At 53.8% G+C, this 17,495-nt stretch overlaps 1 protein-coding gene across 7 annotated transcripts in view; it reads right to left on the reverse strand.

The window, feature by feature from the left end:
- The window catches only part of AHDC1 (AT-hook DNA binding motif containing 1), a 62,532-nt gene that overhangs the window by 33,615 nt on the left and 11,422 nt on the right, over positions 1–17,495 (reverse strand). For 4 of the 7 annotated variants that reach the window (XM_053920397.1, XM_053920396.1, XM_053920395.1 and 1 more), the window contains exon 3: positions 15,453–15,567. The exons of the other annotated variants lie outside the window; for them this stretch is intronic. The gene's annotated coding sequence lies outside the window, so the exon portion shown is untranslated. The remainder of the gene's footprint in view (positions 1–15,452; positions 15,568–17,495) is intronic. 7 annotated transcript variants of the gene reach the window in all.

Genomic DNA, 17,495 nt, shown 5'->3' on the forward strand with positions numbered 1-17,495 from the left:
ATCCTCCCTTACAACCCGCAATTCCAATGTGGTAGCCCAAGGCTTCCTAATAGCCAGAACTGATGCCCCTGGTGCAACCTGATGCACCCCAGATGGACAGAAGCTGCCCCTGCCTTACAATACCATCCTGTGTGGACACATGCACCCACAACAGCCACTCACTGTTCAGAAAAACTTGACAAACACCCTGACACAGACACCCCCACGACACAACGTTGACAGCTGCAGTTCAGAACAGTGAGGCTCAGCTCAACACCTACAACAAGCAGACAAACCTAAGCACAGGCGAGAACGCACCGTGTCAGACAGTGCTGAACCTTCCACCGTGCTTGCCAGCCCGCCCTAAACCAGGGCCTGGTTCTCTGGTTCATCAATATTTTTTTTCTCCCCCCCTCCCACTGCCAGCCTCCTTGTCTTGCACACACCCCAATATACTGCTCCTGTGGATCGCTCTTTTGGACACACCAACTAGCTAGCTGCCTGTGCACCACACCCCCCCCATTCCCTGGAGGCTGACTGGTCACTGACACACACATTCCCCTCCCCTAGAAGCCAGGAGCCTCACTGCCCCGCCTGAGACACAAGCTCTTGTTCTTAGGCACAGGCCTCTCTACTGACGACAGGGACCCTGGGATTTAGCAGTACCACCCGCTTGAGTGATCTGCCCCCTCTACCCACCACAACCTCCACCAGTACGCCTAAAGGGTATGTCTTGGGAAGGGAGGCACTACAGCCTTGGAGTGGGGGTGGGGGGATACCTCAACAGGAATCTCCCAGCTGACTCGGTTCTGTGTGCTCCCATCTCCTAGGATACATCAGTCAACACAGGCTCAGAGTCTGTCAGAGCTGGAAGGTGCCTTAGGGAGTCACTAATCCAGCCTCCTGTGCTATGCAGGAGGAAACTAAGGCCCAGAGAGGGGAAGAGGCCAGCCCAGAGTCACACAGCCCAACTGCTGCTTCCTGCTCCTGACCAGAGCCCTCTAGGGGTTAGAGAGAAAGTGGGGGAGGGGGATACAGTCAGCCCAGGAAGGGTTCCCTTAAGCAGGAGGTGGGACTGGATTCACTGTAGTCTGTAGTACTAAAGAGAAGTTTGTCAGTAATGTGGGCACCTGGCAGCCTTGGACCTAGGCCACATAAATTTGCTCAAATATGGACTTTGCCAAAATGATCTGGTGGACACTCATCCCCACCCCGCTTCCATGCCAAGACCCCAGAGAGCTGTCTCCCCAAACCACAGGTCCAGGAGACTGCTCAGATCCCAGGCCTTGAATACAAATTTTAGGGAATCCTTGCCTTGTTATTCAAATAGATCTCCCAGGCCTCTGGGATATATGTGAAAGAGGTTTTATGTTAGAAAGTTTTTATTTCAACTCCATTTTGCAGAAAAACAAATTGAGGCTCACAGAGGTGGGCAGTTTGCTCAAGTTCACACAGACAACAAATGGAGCCTTGAGTCCCTTCCAGTACACAAGGAAGGCCAATCCAACAGGAAACAAGGAGAACTAGTGGTGGAGGGGGTTTGCAGTTGGGTGGGAGTTGGCCCAGGCCCAAAATCCTGGGCTGAGGGGGAGCCAACAGGCATGTGAATTCAAATATGGGTGTCTGGGTCCCACCCCTACCCACTCTAACAGTGGTGGAGTGAAAGGTCGGCAGAGAGATGGGAGGGAGAGGAAGCAGAATTCCATCAGCTTCTCAGCCAGCCTGGGCCATACCCCAGGGAGCTAGGCCAGGGCTGCCCCAACTTTCCCCAGCCCAGAGCTCTTGCCAACCCCTGCCTCCACCCCCACTGGAACAGCAGAAGGAGCATTATAAGTAGACCCGGCCCCCTTCCTGGGCCTCAGTTTCCCCATCGGTACTAAGAGCTAGCCTTGCTGGAAGGACCCTTCAAAGGCCTTCCTGCTGTACTAAGAGCTAGCATAGCAGGAAGGCCTTCCAAGGGTCCTTCCAGTTTTAACACAGCTTGGTGACTGGTCCTAGTCCTACCCTAAATCCACAGCACAAATTCTGAAGCCTCTCCCCTAGTCTGAAGCTAGCAGAAAAGCACCAAGATTAAATATGTGTTTAATGAATGAAACACTCGAGAAAACCATCTTTCAATCCTCACAGCCTAAATGAGGCACTACTTACCCTTGGAAGCCAAATTTCACAGAGTTGTTGTAGGGGAAGAGGATTTAGATACTTTGATGCCTCTGAATGGGGCTGTATGTTACAAAGGGGCCCTTCACTTCCCACCCTTACTATGTGCTAACTGCTTTAAATGTTGTGCAACTTTATGCCCCACAACAAGGCTACAGCCTACCTACTATTACCTAGTTTTTCAGATGAGCAAAGGGACTATGGAGTGAAAGGTCTTGCTCAAGGCCACACAGCCAGTGAGTGGCAGAGAAAGGACTCCAACTGTACCTATAACTACCTACTGGTTTTGTTTTAACATGGTGAGGGTGTGCTGGGTTGGGGCAGGAAATGAGGTTGAGCTGGGGCCATTGGCAAGGGGAGAGACTGGGTCCACCCAAGGTGAGGGAGGTGCCTACTGAGTTGCCAAAAGGTTCATCAGTTTGCAGAGCACCAAATGGTACTGAACTAGCAAAGCTGAGGGCAAGCATCCATTCCCCTCCCCCTCAAAGGACAGGGTAGAACTCTTTTCCCTTCCCCAACCCACAGTGCCAAGAGTGAGCCCTGAGAAGTCACTTACCTACTCCCCTGGATCTCAGGGCTCCAGTGAAAAGAAGCCCCTCCCTCCCGGAAGCCCTTTTCTGGATTTCAGGACCTGCAAGGGGCCGAGCCACCCCCAAAAGAACGCTGCAGCAACCGTCGGAAAAATTGTTCAGGGTTTTTTTCCGGCACTTTGCGCTGCCACCGGCTCCGTAGTTGCCGGGGTAAGGGTGAGGGGTTATTGGGAGAAGACTGGCTTAACTCCTAACTAGAGGCCCTGAGATGCCTCTTGCTCAAGCAGGAGGCTTTCTCTGGTCCGTTGGCCCAGCCTTTTTCGGGCCTGAAAGGTCCGCCCAGAGTTTTCCCACCACCGCCTCTCCGGCTACCTGGCAGGCCTGTGTTGCCCCCTGATCCCTGCCACCCCCGCCCCCCTCCCAAATGAGGCCGCCGAGCTTCTGACTCCTGGAGGAGGTGACGGGCGAGAGAGGGAAACCAGGCGGCTGGGGGAGGGGCGCGCCTGCACCTGGCCTCACTCCGCCACCGGGACTGGGAGGGCGGGACTGGACCCCCGCCAGACCCAAAAAGAGCGGCACGAGAGGGGAGGTGTGCCTCCTCCTCTCCAGCAGTCTGGGGGCAGATAACAAGCTCTACCCCCACAACTCTCGCCGCCAAGGCGCCCCCTAGGGCCGGGCTTTGAGGCACCCCTTCCTGAACTGCGCGCTCAGCCCGCTCCCCCGAACGACCGCGCTCTCCAGCTGCAGGAAATTCCAGAAGCTCTCCATCATCCCGGCGCAGCGCGCAGCCCGGGCTGCCAAGGCTCCCCGAAGGAGAGCCACATGCCGGCCGGCCGCGCAGCCCGCCCTCGGTCCCCCCCCACCCCCGCCTTCTATCCCGGCCGGGCAGCCACATCGGGCAGGGCGGGGGCCCAGCCGGCCCGAGCCCCGGGCCGGCGGAATGCGTGGCAGCCCCTGTCGGGGGCTATTTTGAGCGGGAGGGGAGCGGCTCAGCCTCGGTGTTTTCGGCTTTTTCCTGGCCCCTGGCCCGCCACCATCCCGGGCCCTCGGCTGCCCGTGGAGTGGGGGTGGGAGGGTCACGTGGCGGGGCGAAGGGTGGCGGCGGCAGCGGGTGTGGGGGGGTACTCCGCGACCCGGCCCGGGCCCAGGAGGTGCCCAGCGGCGGTCCGGACCTACGCTCTCGGCTAAGGCCTGGCGGCTGGATTATTAATAGCGCGTCTGGCTCAGGCTGCGGCTACAGGGCGCCCGCTACCTGCACGCCCCTCCTCCGGGGAGCACAGGCGGCCAGGGCACTCCCTCCCCAGCGACGGACTCAGGCCTCACTGGATAGCGCCATGGTGCACCAGTGGCCAATCACCGGCCTCGATTTCCTCACCTGTAAATTGGAGTAAATCGGAAAAGAGCTCTCTGGCTTATATGGTGGGTACCGAATAAAGGTTTGGCTTGCTGTGTGTCTCTCTCTCCTTAAGCAAAATGCCTTCCTTTTGGGGGCTATTTATAAAATGAGGGGGTCTGAGAGGACTCTCCGGGGGAAGAATCCCTTACATTTGAACAAGGCATTTTCATTTACAACCCTTTTGAGCTTAGCGACTACCCAGTGGTAACAGCCACCACTGAACACTTGATTGTAAGGTTCCCATTAAGTAGGTAATATCCCCTTTTTCCTGATGAGGAAACTGAGGCTCGGGAAGATTAAGTGACCTGCCAAAGGCTACAATGGCAGAGGCCAGAGTCATAAACTCTGATTGCAGGGTCTGAGTTAACCACTGAACCATACTGTGCTCTGAGACGAGCAGGACAAGCTCTGCCTCCCTTTTATAGAGGAGGAAACAGGCTCAAAGTGTGATTTGTCCAAAGTTACCTTTGGCCAGTTAGCGGCAGAGCATCCCACACAGAGCTCCGACTCACCATCTAATGCCCTGCTGCAGCTAATGAGGGCATGATTAGGTCCTAGAAATGGGCACATAGGCTCTATCCCCATGGGCACCCAGCTGTGTTCAGGGCCCTAGAAATCACACTCTGCTCCCAAGGGTACAGCCCAGACTCCTAGGCCCCCAGGTTCACTAATCCACCAAATTCCAGACACAGCCCAGCCTCGGCCATAAGGGTAGGGGGCATCTAGGGGTGAGGGAAAATGGCTTGCAGGGGTAACAGCCCAGGACAGGGACTGGAGTTGCTTCCTGCCCCCACCCCCAGGCAAGGAAGCACAAAGGTTGGCAGGCCCCCCACTCCTCCCCGGAAACCTGGCAGTTTATTTCTGTCTCTGGGCCCCCTGTTTCCACAGAGTCAGTCCAGGAAGGCTGGCAGCAGCTGGCTTGGAGGGGTGGAGCTCCTGCTCTCTCAAGGGTCCAGCTGCTGCCCTGCCCCAACCCCACGTGCCAGGCCAGACTAGACTCCAGAGTCAGAGGTGACTAAGAGTATATAACCTCTGGTGTGTCCAACTCTATTTATTCCACATCACTCTGGCTCATGACTCCCCTGGACCCTGGTCCCAAAGAAAAGCCTGCTTCTAAACCTGGGCTGCCCAATATGGTAGAAATTAGCTATTGAGCACTGGAAATGTGGCTAGTTGGAATTGGATCGTGCCATATGTATTAAAATATACACCAGATTTTGAAGTCTAAATATGAAAAAGGTAAAATATCTCATTAATAATTTTTATAATTATATGTTGAAATTCTAATAATTTGGAATATATTGAGTTAGATAAGATATATTAACATTAATTCACTTATTTCTTTTTACTTTGTTTAATGTAGCTACTAGGAAATTTAGACTACATACATGGCTCCCATTACACTTCTGTTGGAAAGTGTTGTTCTAAATCATAGGGTGCTCTGGCTTACAACCAAGACTTTGCCTGCTCTAGATCAATATTTCTGTGGCTTCAGCTCATCAACTTCCTCATATCCAGACCACAGCCTATGTGTGGGTCTCCATCTCAACACCCCACCCCGCCTCATCCCACCCCAGCTTTCTGTGAATTGAGGCTCAGCCAGAGATGAGGGCTTATATGCTTTAAAGCACCGTCTTCTAGTACATTTCTTGTTCAACAATTCCCTATTATCTAGATCCCAATGAGAGTGCAACTCTAGATCACCTTCCATATTATCCAGCCTGACCCCCCCAACCTTGTTTGCTTAGAGATCACTGATTAGTCAGATGTGAGATCTAGATACCCTCAGGAGGAATAAGCTTCTAGGTCAGGGGCTGGCAAACTACGGCCCAAGGGCCAAATCCAGCCTGTGTCCGTTTTTATAACTCAAGTTTCACTGGAATGCAGCCATGCTCATCCCTGTATGCATCATCTATGACTGCTTTCAAGGCACAATGGCAGAGTTGGGTACTCACGACAGAGATCCTATGGTCTACAGAGCCTGAAATTTTCATGGACTTTTTACAGAAAGTTTGCCCACCCATTCTAGAGGACCAACTAGTCCAAGCCAGTATGAATGTAGGTTCCAGCCCAAGACTATGGCTTAGTCTAATCTAGATTACCTCCTGCAAGATGGGATTGCTGACCAGGATCTGAACCACAGCTCAACACGTGCGCCACGCTGCTTGAGTTCCACATTCTGCTCTGATCTCAAAAAACCGGACCCAATACTCTCATCTGGGATGGAAAGAATGTCTCCATTTCCCAATTCCCCTAGAGAGATCAAGGCCCATTGGCCCTACTCAGTGGCCTTGGGAAGGGGGAGGGATGGTGGATTCCAGAGACAGCTCTGGAGGCTAAGCCAAAGAGTCAGGGGTAAGCTCTTCCCTGCCAAGGGTGCAGAACACAATCAGGCCAAGTAGACAGAGTAGCCCCACACTCCACCCCTTCCCATCAGGCTACAGAGCAGGTCACTTAGCTGGGGGTCATGTGGGATAGTTAACCAAACCACCCAAAAGCTAGACCAAAGGGCTCCCAATGGAATCTTTACCTCTGACCACCTGAAGCCTATCACCTCAGGAATGAGTGGCACCACTTTCCCCCTCGTTTACCTCTGGCTCTGCTTTTTCATGGCTTTCTTTGAAAATCCTCCCACATCTGCCTCCCTCCCTTGCCATTTCTCCTTCCTCTAGCCTAGAAATTTTAGCCTTAACCTTAGCGGTTAAGATCTTGGGGGCCAGGCTTCCATTCCAGTTCTGACTGTGGGCAAGTCACTCCACCTCTCTCGGCTTTCTCAGTTTCCTCATCTGTGAAACAGAATAAAAATAGTGGTACCTACCTCACAGGGTCGTTACATGGTCGAGATCATGATGTATGTCCCTTTGCCCAGCACCTGGCCCATAATAAGCATGAAAGGCGAGTTGCTATTTTTATTACTAACGGTAACCTAGCATGGTTCCACAGATGGACGCCGGCAGGTTTGTAAACCTCACAATATTTTAATCAAAACCTGTTTTTGTATTTTTCTGAAGAGAAGGCGCATGGCTCTCATCTTCTCAAAATGATTCCTTAGCCCAAATGGTTAAAAAAAGGCTGCAGGGGGTGGGGGGCTTTAGTTCAATCTACACAAGGAAACAGAGGCACACACTGGGGACAGGACTAGCCCAGGGCCCCACAGGAAACACGAGGCAGCCCTGAGGCCACTGTCTCCAAGGCCTCCCTCTTTCCACTAGGCCAAGCTGTCTCTCCAATCTGACTTCATCACTTCCCACCTGCTCAGCAGCGAAGCCCCCCACAGTGGGCTCCCCGCCTCCGAATGCCCCCACTGGCCCCTCCGCCTCATGCCAGATTCATCTTCCCCCAACCTCATTCTCATGACACTGTGTCCCTGCTCCAAAACCTTTAATAGCTCCCTACTGCTGACGACAACATCAAGGCTGAGGTCTTTAGCCTGACATTCAAGAGCCTTCACGGCCAGCTCTGGCTCCCGCCAACCTCCTCACTGTTCCCTCTTGTCTGGTCAGTAGAGCTGACTTCTTCCTCTCTTCTCTCCCCCTCCCTACAGTCTCCATACCACCCACACAATCACTCAGTTCTGGACAGAATCTGCCCCTTTGCTCAATCACACAGTGTCTCAGGCCCAGCTTGCTTCCCCCGCTCTGCCCTCAGGGTTGCCCCGGGGTCCAGCCACTCTCGGGACTCACCCTGATCAGGCCATGCCTGGGTATGCTGACTGTATGCAGCTCCGGCTCCAGGAAGCAGGCGTCTGGCCCTGTTCTCCAGCCCAGCGCCATCCCTTGACATTGACCCACCTTAGCCACTGCCCATATGCTCTCTGGTGAGCCTCTCTCCTTCCGTCCCCTAGACTTTCAGGAACACTCCCCTCATCGCAGGGAGAGAGCTGGGACAGCACTGCCCTCGGAGTCATGGCTCCTGGGTAGACTCGTCTCGCTGAGCCCTAAAGTCCTCATCTATGTAACGGGGACAGCAACACCTATATCTCATGTGAGTCTCCTGAAGGACAAATGTCCTATAGACGGGAAGGTACTTTTTCTTCTTAAACTTGCTATACAAATAATACTAACAGTAGCCTCCATTTATAAGTTTATTTAAAATTGCAACAACCCTACAACCTTGGCACTCCCTAAGCCCTTACCCTGTTTTACTTTTCTTCTTGGTACTTATCAGCATCTAACAAATCAAATATTTTACTTTTGTGTTTAGCATGTTTCATCCTCTAAGTGTAAGCTCCTTGAGGGCAGGGATTTTAATCTACTTTGGTCTCTGTTGTGCGCCCTACAAAAGTGCCTGTGCGCACTTGGTAGTTGAGGAATGAATGAATGAGTCAAGTGCTTACTGTGTGCCCAGCACTATGTTAAGTAAATACTTCTCACAGATCATCTCATCTTAGGAGACAGGTAGTTTCATTACCCTCGTTTTGAAAACGAGGCCTTGAGTTCCACAGGCTTGCCCTCATCACCCAGTAGGAGGCAGCCTGGCTAGGATTTGACTCCATGACCCGCCCTCTTGAACTCTATGCTCTGTCCAGATGAGGGGGTTATTTCTATTTCTACATAGGCTAAGCCTTTTGCATCTGTCACCCTCCCTGTCTCCCCGGGGCTGTTACACTACCTATGCCCCTGAGGCCACCAGCCCTCCCAACCCACATTCTCTCTCAGCCATTTCCTCCCACTTCTCAGCCATAAACCAAGATGTTCATGTTCACCTCGGGCCTTTGCTGATGCTCTGTGCTCTGCCTGGAATGCACTGACACCAGCATCTCTTTCAACTCTACCCATTTCTCAAGACCCACCTCTTCCAGGAAGCTTTGCCTCCAGTCTTTACTTGCTCCCTGTCCTGACCTCATGACTTGTTTACTGCTGGGAAAACCCACTAGGAGAGAACAGGCTGGCTTGGTCTATACCCTCATTGTTTCCTGAATCTGGAGGCCTTGCTCACCTCCATCCGTTGCCTGGCCAGGTCTCTCCCTCCTTCCTCTGTTGAATCACTGCTCCCACCTTATGCCATCTCTCAATCAGGTTTAAAGCTCTGTGATTAAGAGCCTGGCTTCTGAGTCTCTCGCGCTCCATCCCTCCCCCTTGCCCAACCTCCCCACACACTAGCTGTGTTTCTTTGGGCATGTCACTACACCTCTCTGAACCTGTTTCCCATCTGCACAGTGGGGATAATATGAGCACCTGTCTCATGAACGAACGTGCCTGGCATACAGTAAGCACTCAAAAAATATCAAACTGTTACGTCAGCCTGCTCTCCTCCTCCTCCCCAGGCAGCCCCCTCCTCCAGAATATAGCTGATGAGGATAAGATTGCTACCACGTACTGGCCACCTAATATCTGAAGCAAGGAGAAAAATGTCTGGCACCCTGTTCAATATTGCTTGCTGAATAAATACAATAACCAGTTCAATCCTCACAACACTCTATGAGGAAGGGCACTATTATTACGCCCATTTTACAGACAAGGAAATCAAGGCCCAGAGAGGGTGTATAACTCATGGTGGTTGGAACCTGAACCCAAGCGGTCTGACTCTAAAGCTGAGACTTTCATTGCCATCCTCGTCTTCACTATTCCCACCTTGCCCTGCTCCAACGCCACCCCCCAGGCCGAGACGCTTTCTTTCTCCAGAGGCTGGACTCTAGCATCTAGAGGACTGCTCACTGGGCCTCCGCTCCAGAGCTCAGGTGCTTCACATCTGATCTCACTGGAACCTCACCAGGCCCTGTGGATTCAGTGCCACACTATTTTCCCTTGACAGGTGAGGAAACTGAGCCTAAGAGAGCAGTCAAGTAACTAAGGTCACACAGAATTCAAATCCCAAACCCTTCCAACTGCGTCGTGTTTTGTGACATTTTTCTCCCATTGTCTTAGACAATTGTTGATAACTTTTTCACACACATCTGTCTTATACAACTATTGATAACTGTTCACACACATCTACCGTATAGGCAGCAAGCTCTCTGAGGGGCAGTCTGAGTCCAACCCTTCCATGTGACCCCACAGTGGCGGCATGGGCCGTGCTCCTCCAGTGAGGCTTCCTAATGGCTGATCTGCACCTGCCAGCCAGGCACACCTTGACACTCACCGGCTCCCTGCCACAAAGCAGGCCTTCACTTGTGGGCCGAATCTCCCCAATTAGACTTGGGATTGGCAAGGGCAGGGCTGGATCTCCCCTTCAACCTAGAGGCTCCCCAACAATGCCCTATCTCCCAGGAACTCAGGGCTCCCATCTCCCACTTAGAGCACTAAGGAGGCAGGATAACCTGGTGGTTCAGAACAAGTACTCTGAATCCCAGTGTTCCAAGTTCAAAGGCTAGCTCCGCCAGGTACTGGCTGTGTGACCTTGCCCAAGTCCCAAGGCTTATCCCTAAGCCTCATTATTCTGATATGTAAAACGAGGGTGACAATGATAGGATTGTTATGATGATTGAGTATCTATAGATTTAGATGACTATCTGGGACATGGTAAATGCTATGTCAGTGTTTGTTAAATAGATAAAAGTAGGCTTCCACCTGGCCACGGAAGGAAGGGTCCCCCTGGTAGGGTACAGTGCAAGTGACAAAGCAAGGCCCAGTTCCAAACAGACAACTGAAGACACATAGGGAAATGGAAACAGGTGGTGGAGATCTCACATTCAGGAAGCCCCTTGTGGCAGGGACCCACTCCTCCCCTCCCCACATCCTCCAGAGCCAGAGGACCCCATTTCCTGGCTACATCAGTGTTTTGATCTAATACTTTAACCCTAATCCCCAAGCTGCTTCCCCTCCTCTCCTTCCAACTGTTAACTCATCCCACACAGGCAGACAGATTACTGCGGGAATCCAGGCCCTGCCTCTCTTAGTTGCTGTGTGACCTTGGGCAAGTCACTTAGCCTGTCTGAGCCTCGCCTCCTCATCTCTAGAAGGGATACTCCACCCTGGAGGTCTGTCCTAGAAATCGATAACTGAAATCATGCCTATAGATGTGTTCACAGGTGCTTGGACATAGTAGTGTACCACAGGCCTGACCACATGGATAGGTTTGCTCTTTGGGCAATGGGGTAGGGAAGGGGGCTGCCATTAAAAACTGACCCCCTACTTTAAAAGTTTTCCCAACAGCCCCTAAGCAATGCTTAGGTTACAAGCCAAGCTCCTTGTCCTTTAAACCACCACCCGACATTAAAATCTTGATTACTGGGGAGTAGGCAGGGGCCGCACGGTCAGGCGACCCTTCACCAAGGGGCTGCATCTGAGGCCCTGAGGCAGGCGCAGTGGGAGGGGGAAAGCAGGAGGGACCACAAGTGAGGAAGGAAAAGGCCCCTTGGAGGCGAACCAGGGACAGTGGAGAAGACCCCTGCGTTGAGAGGGGAAAAGAGGAAGAGGGACGTGTCCCTAAGACCCTTCCTCTCTGCCACAGCTAACTCAGCAGTCACCTGGCCTGGCCTTCCGCCCCTCCGAAAAGAATGAGGAGCCGGCAGCAGCAAGTTACCATAGACGATTACCCGCCCTTAATTAATTAAAATAAACAGCAAATTAAATACAGCAAAATTAAAATAGAACAGGAAATTAATTCTCTACCAGCCCCACCTCACAGGTGAGATGCTTAAAGGGCCCCGTGCAGCCAGGATCCAGGGCAGCTGGGGGGTCACCAGAACCTGGCTTATACCACAGCACCAGGCAACCTCAAATATCAGCGGCAGAGCCCCGCTACCCACAGGCATTCACCTGGCTATGCCACCCCAAGATCAGCCTCCTGGCTCCTTAACCCCAGGGCAGGCCAAGCCCTGGGTTACACTCCTGAACCCAAGCCCTGCTCCTTGGTCGGTGGGCAGGAAGGGTTCTGACACCCTCTGGGCCAGGAGGTTGCCTTCTCTTCTGCGTCCCCTCTGGGGCTTGGAGTCAGATCCTGGCAAAGACCCCTTCCTTCCCTGCTGAGTGCCTGGCCCACATTTAGAGCACCCAAAATTTATCTCAGGGGGACCCCTCACTTTGCTCTTTCCTCTTCCTCAGAATGCTCAGGAAGAAAGCACTGCCGAGGCCCTGAATCCCAGGCCAGAATTGCCCAGAGGCAGGCGGACAACCCTTAGGACATGATACACAATTCCCTCCTGTACAAGACTAGCTGCCTCACCACACTGATGGCGGAGCTGAGGCCAAGGAGGGCCAAGCCATTTGTTTGCCACCATCTAACTGTTTAGTGGCGGAGCCTGCAGCAGAATCTCTAATGGGCATGTTCCATGTAGCCACCAAAACGTGCCAGTTCAGGTCTGTGCTGACACCCCACGCAGCCTGGCTCCCAAGGCCTCGCGTCCATAATCCCATCCCATGGCCCCCCTTCTTAGGTCCCGCACAAGAGCCAGATTAGACTCCTCAACCTGCCCTTCGGCTCTTGTTTACATGCCTCCCTCTATCTGAAGCTCCTTCCCCCACCTCTGCCTGCCAAGGTGGACCAGACTCTTCAGTATCCGACTCAATGGACCACGGTGAGCCAGCACTCAGTAGGTGCTCAGTAAACCTCCTCGTCTATGTCCCCTGTGTCCTACTGGTAACTGACAATTGGCTATCATTTATGAAGCATTTCCTGTAAGCCGGGCTCCTGCACTGTCCCATCCTCACATGAGGGACCCAGCTCAAAGAGTGTATGGGACTCGTCGTGACTCCTTCCAGGGTCACAGTTCTGGAACTGGAACTCCACCAGTCCTTGCTTCTAAATGAATCTCTTCTCCGTCCTGCTTGCCTCTTCTAGGTCAGACCAGCATTATCTCCCGTCTGTACTACTAAAGCCTCTCAACTAGCCTCCCTGCCTTCATTCTCTCCCCACCCTATCCTGTCACTGAAGACGTCCCATGACTCCTTGTGGCCCACTGGACAAAACCCAGACCTCTGAGCATGGCATCTAAACCCTGGGACATCAGGCCTCTGTTTACTCTGCAGCTCCTCTTCTAGTGTCTGTACATCACCCCATCTTCCCACCATACGTATCAATCGATAGTTTGATTCATTTCCAGGCTTTGCACATGCTGTTTCCTCTGCCTGGAACACCTTTCCCACATTTTCCTACACATTCTTCAATATCCAGTATCAAAGATTACCTTGCAACCTACTCATACTGGACAAGCAACAAGCAAAACTGGTCACAAAATTGAGAGCTGCATGAAGGAGGGACCTGAGTCACCCACTGTACCCCTAATGCTTAACACAAAGTCAGTGCTCGATCAACATTTGTTGAATGAATAAGTGCATGTTCCACACATAACTGTTGACTAACAGAGAGTGGACAAGGCCGCAGCGGGCAGGGGTGGAGGCGGAGGGGAGAGGCCGAGGCCAGGAAGGCCGAGGACGCAATGGGAGCAGTGACAGACGCTGTCAGGGCTGCTCTGCATTGGAGCTGTACTTCTGGCAGAGGGAGTGTTTGTGAGAGACAGAGGAAGAAAAGCGATGGTGTGAGGGAGGCTCTCAGTGTGTGTGCGCACACATACGTGTGAGCAAGTGGTGAGGATGTGTGTGGGGGAGCGTGTGTGCGTGCTGCATTTGGGAATGAGTGAGAGAGAGAAGGTGAGAAGCACGGGAAGGGGTATGTACGTGCGTGGGGGGTTCTGTGTGAGATGCGGGTGTGGAGGGCCTGTGTATACTACTTGTGTGTGGGTCCGTGTAAGAAAAGGTAAGGGTGTGTGCCATGGAGACTGTGTGTGTGCGTGCTGGAGGCCGTACATATCTACTTGGGAGGGGTGACTGAGAAGGACAACAAGGGGACACCTGAGGGAGTGTGTGAGCAAGAAATCGTTAAATGGGGGGGCAGTGCTAGGAGCATGCACAGAGGGAGATGGTGTGCCTGGGACAGTGTCCAGTGGGGAGGGCAAGGTAAGAAACGTCAGGGCTCTGCTGAGGGTGTGGTTGCCACAGCCTCGGCCACGGGCCCAGTGCCAAAGGTGGGGGCTGGCCCTGGGCCCAGGGTGGGGGGCTCTGACTGAGCAGAAGATTCCTCAGATTTCTCTCTGGAGCCACAGGCACCGTATTATCATATCCCCGGGCAGGAAGGTCGAGGAGGAAGCCCAGATGTGTGTGTGCCTTACATCTGTCCACAGCAAAACCTCTGGGCATTTATTTGTCTTTGTCTGTGTCTGGGAGTGCACGTCTGTGCTTGTGTGCGCACTGCCGGCTGTGTGTTGTGTCTGTGCCTGCCTTTGTCTCTGTATGTATCTGGGCCTTTGTCTCAGTGTGTGTGGCTGTTGGTCTATGCCTGTCTACATGGCTGTGTCTGGATTTGTGTGTGTCTAAGTGTATCTGTGTCTAAGGGGTACCGTATGTCCTTGATCTGTGCATGTCTAAGCGGGCGGCAAGCAGCCCCCTGGAATGCCTGTCTGTATCCGTGTGTCCCTGCGGCCTTCGTGTAAGACAGGGAATGTTGAGCTTTAGAGGCTGTGGGCCTAGATCTCAATGTATCGAAGTGTGAGTATGTGCCTGTGTCTCTGTATGTGCGGCTTTGCCATGTGTTGTAGCATGAAGACACTTATCTGTGACTGTGGGATACACGTCTGTGAGACCAAGGATACGTGTGTGTCTGTGTGCCTGAGCGTGTGCGTATGTGTATGCATGTGTTGGGTGTGAGAGTGTGAGGGGTTTGTCACAGACTGGTGAGCAAGTTAATCTCAGACTCCGTGACACGTGGAATAAAATCACGCTCCCATAATGGGATCATTCGTCTTCCTGTCCAAGTAGAGAACCAACTCTTCACCCTCTGCCCTGGGGGAGCCAGAGGGGCCAGGGCCAGGCACCAGCCCCCGCCCAGGTCCCCTCTGCCCTCAGCACCCCACCCATACCCCTCCTCTGCTGCACTAGAACCATTCTGCCTCCAGAGTGCCCTGGTGCCCACTGCAGGCTGGGCAGGGCTCCAGGACATGTGACCAAGCCTTAGAGGCCTGTCTTAGGCCCCCCAGCCCCACCCACTGCTGAGGAGGGCCCTGCCCCAGTTGGGAGGGGGGTACAGGAAGGAATCTCTGGGCCCCTCCTCCTCCCGGAGGGGAGGGATGAGCTGCAGGCCCAGCCGGGATTTTCCATCTCTCAGCAACAAGATTCCTGGTGAGCAGGCTGCAGGGTTTGGCAGAACGCCTGCTGGAGACCCGCCCTCACCCGCCAGGACGCCTGGGTCCCCAGGGCCAGGCAGCAGTCAGTTCCCTGGGGAGCTGGGAGGGCCCCAGAATTCTAGCCTGCTGCTGCCCAGGCCTGTGGGAAAGCCAAACCCTTCCAGGCTCCTGCTTTCAAACAAAGATGGCTCCCCAACCCCCCAGGCAAATCACTACCCTTCCTCTGGCCTCCCCCCGCCTGAGCCTTTGCTTCAGAAATTCATCACAGGCCAGCACCACCCACTACCCGCGTGAACCTCAGCACACACCCAGCCTGGGTTCTAGACCTCACCTCTGGGTTTGGGGGCTCCCAAGGCCAGGGCTGTGCTTCTCTCAGACTGGGGCTTCTGAAGACAGGGCCATGTGTCCTGCAGCTGCGCAATCCCTCTTGGTCTCAGTGCTCCTTCCTGAATGAGCGGATAGGTACCAGGAGAGAATTTCAAACCCCAGGTTGAGGAAACGCAGGCACTGAAGCCCTCTGCCCTACCTACCACCATGAATCAGAGGCCAAAGCCAGTAAGTAGTCTGGTCTTACAAGGTCTCTATCCTGCCCAACTGCAGTGGCTGCAACTCCTCCTCCCTCATAGGGTGCAATCTCAGAGGCGGGCAAGCATCAGTTGGAGGGAAAGAGGAATGGGCAGGGGACTCCCTCAACCCCAGCTTTGGATGAGCAGCTAGAGAGCAGGTTTGGTAAGAGATTAGGGTTCAGGAGGAGGAAAACTGAGATGTTTCAAGATTTATGAACTTAATCCTTCTCCCTGAAACTCCTCTCCAAGCCCCCCAGCACCAGCTTGGTCCCTCCAGGGTCGTGTTGTAGCCCCAGGCCAATATCATGGTCCTAACCCATCCATCAGCTCTAGCCAGTAAGTTCCCACCCCAGCGAATTCCGAAAGGAGGGGCTCAACTGATACTAGGAGCCCCAACTGATGGTGAGGGGGCGTGGTCCTAAAGAGGTAGCCAACAGCCCCCTGCACCCTCCCAGGAGCTGGAAGCTCACAACCTCCAGGGAAGAAGCTAGGCTGGTGGGTGGGGCCAAGGAGAAGGTACCTCCCAGCCCTGGTACCACACCCAGTCCCACCCTTTCAACAGGCCAGGAGACCTGGAATCCCATGGGGCCCTACAGCTCACACGGTGTGTGACCTTGGGCGGTTGCTGCTCCCCTCCAGGCCTCAGCCTCCCCACCCCGCACAAAGCAGGAAGTGGCTCAGAAATCCCAGGTGTCCCCCCCTTCAGCTCAGCTCCCTCAGCACTAAGCCCTGCCTTCTTTCCAGTACAGGGGTGTCACCCAGAATCTGGGCCAGATGAGGTCAGGCTGCAGCAGCTACCTGGAGGAATCCCTGAAGCCACCCAAGTCAGAACTGAAGAGCCTGTGGTGCTTACCCCTTTGCTATGCACCTATTTTCCAGAAGAGTGAAACTGAAGCCCTGAGAAAGTACCTGGGTCTGGACCAAGGCTTCAGTTTTATTGGTGGTTGAAAGTAGAAAGATCTGAAAAACCTGGATTAAAATCCCTGCTGCACCAGAAACTTGTTATGTGAGGTCCCTTGCCTTCTCTCAGCCTCTGATTCCTCATCTGTAAAATGGGTAACAGTGCCTGCCTCCTGCAACTGTTAAGCTGAAATGAGAAAATGCGTGTACGAGCTGGGCACAGTGCAGCAGGCGCTTGCACAATGGTAGTTATCACAACTGTGGGTAGTGCTAATATAAACCCAAGTGGCTGGAGTAAAGGGGAGGATGGCTCATCCTCCAGCCAGATCAGGACCCCCAGGGCCTCAGCCCAGGAGGGCCAGCCAAATTCCTCGAAGCCCCCAGCTGTCTCCCCTATTCATTAAAGGACTCTCATTAGTGAGCCTGGGCACCTGCCCCTCCTCACATAATAAGCCTCATTAGTATCTTAGCCCCAAGCTCTCTGCCCAGAGTCTATGCATGTACACACGCATGAGGGTGGGAGGGGGCTGCAACAGGCCACCAGCCAGGAGACAGCATCCTCGCCAACCACACCCCCTGCCTGTCATCAGCAGGGCCCATCACCCAGCTTGTCACCTGCCTGCCTTGCACCCGCACCACCTGTCACCCACCCAGCTCTTCACCCACCCAGCCCATCACCTGCACCACCTGTCACCACCCAGCCTGTCACCAGAGCTGCCTGACAGGCATCTGGGTGGGGGGCAGAAGATGGGGAGGAGAAGACCACAGGGGTGTGGAGCTGGGGGCCCCAGAGACCCTGTAGGACCCCCACTTCAGCTCGGCATCCTGCAGCATCGCCATGGCAACCTCTCAGCCGCAACCACTTTCCCAAACATCCCCCGCCCCCCCCCCAAGCCCTGCTCTTAGCT

Source organism: Desmodus rotundus, chromosome 3 (genome assembly GCF_022682495.2).
Source record: "Desmodus rotundus isolate HL8 chromosome 3, HLdesRot8A.1, whole genome shotgun sequence".
Classification (NCBI taxonomy): Eukaryota; Metazoa; Chordata; class Mammalia; order Chiroptera; family Phyllostomidae; genus Desmodus; species Desmodus rotundus.